Below are 1266 nucleotides of genomic sequence, written 5' to 3' on the forward strand. Positions count from 1 at the left end.
CATTATGGATGGTTGTGAACCACCATGTGGTTGCTGGGATTTGAACTCAGGACCTTCGGAAGAGCAGTAGGTTCTCTTAACTGCTGAACCATCTCTCCAGCCCTTTTTTTGGTCTTTTTTTTAGAGGTGAAATGTAATTACGTTTGTTTCTGAGAAAGTTCATAATTATATCAAAGGACTTAGTTATTGTTGTTCCTCTATCTATCCAGGAACCTCTAAGAAAACAAAAACCTGTAGAAGCTAAAGTTTGTTGCCAAAACAGAGGAGTATGCCTATATAATCCCTATAGTTCAGTAATCTCTACAGTGTAATCTACCTACAACATAGCTCTCTCTGTGGATAGTGTTATTCAGCTTAGGGAATAATGAGAAAGAAAAGGTCTGTCTGTACACACACAGATCTCATATTTTCCAGAATATTTTCTCCCCGAGATTGGTTGACTCTGTCGACGTGGAGCCCAGGAACACAGATGATGGACTGTATTGGGAATGTTCTTTTGGCTTGGTATTTAGCAATACCTCCACTTTGGGCTCAATATTATGATATATGTTTAACAAGGAAAGTAGAATCATATAGAGTTTTAGGGTTTTATTCAATGTCTGAATTAGTCAGAATGGGAGTTGGTACTAAAAATAAGCCCAGAAAACAAATTCTGAGGCAATGAAGCAAGTTGTGAAAATCGTGGTAAATCCTAGGGTTGCATAACCGAGCCTCTCTCTTCTTTCCTCTTCCTACAAAACTTAGATCCACTTTTTTTCCTCCAGTTTTTCCCTTCTTTTTTTCTTAGTTGGCTGAAAAAATTTGGGAGTTTGACATTCACTTTCCTATTTCTGATATTAGCTGTTAGAGCCCAGCCTAGGAATAAACACAGTGACATCTCTTTGGCTTGTGTAGAGCTAAGTCAGCACAGATTTCAAGGGTGAGGCAGCGGTGATGCAGAGACCACCATTTTTATAGTCTACTACTCACTAACCAGCTGTGTGGGCAGCAAATCATTCTACTGAGATGGGACTGGATTTTATTCATGAGCGGTCACAGATGCATGCTCTGTTTTACCCTCTAAAATGCATTTAATGGATACGTTAATTCATTCCTTTAGTATCTTACAAGTGCTTATGACACACTTGGTATGTGCCAGGTCTGCTTGAAAAGCTCTGGAGGAAGAGAAGAAGAATCTCCCGGTTCCAATAAAGTCACTTTATACCGAAGAGATGTTAAGATGTTGGAGTCCAGCCGGGCGGTGGTGGCGCACGCCTTTAATCCCAG

This window comes from Mastomys coucha, unplaced genomic scaffold, assembly GCF_008632895.1.
Source record: "Mastomys coucha isolate ucsf_1 unplaced genomic scaffold, UCSF_Mcou_1 pScaffold16, whole genome shotgun sequence".
NCBI lineage: Eukaryota > Metazoa > Chordata > Mammalia > Rodentia > Muridae > Mastomys > Mastomys coucha.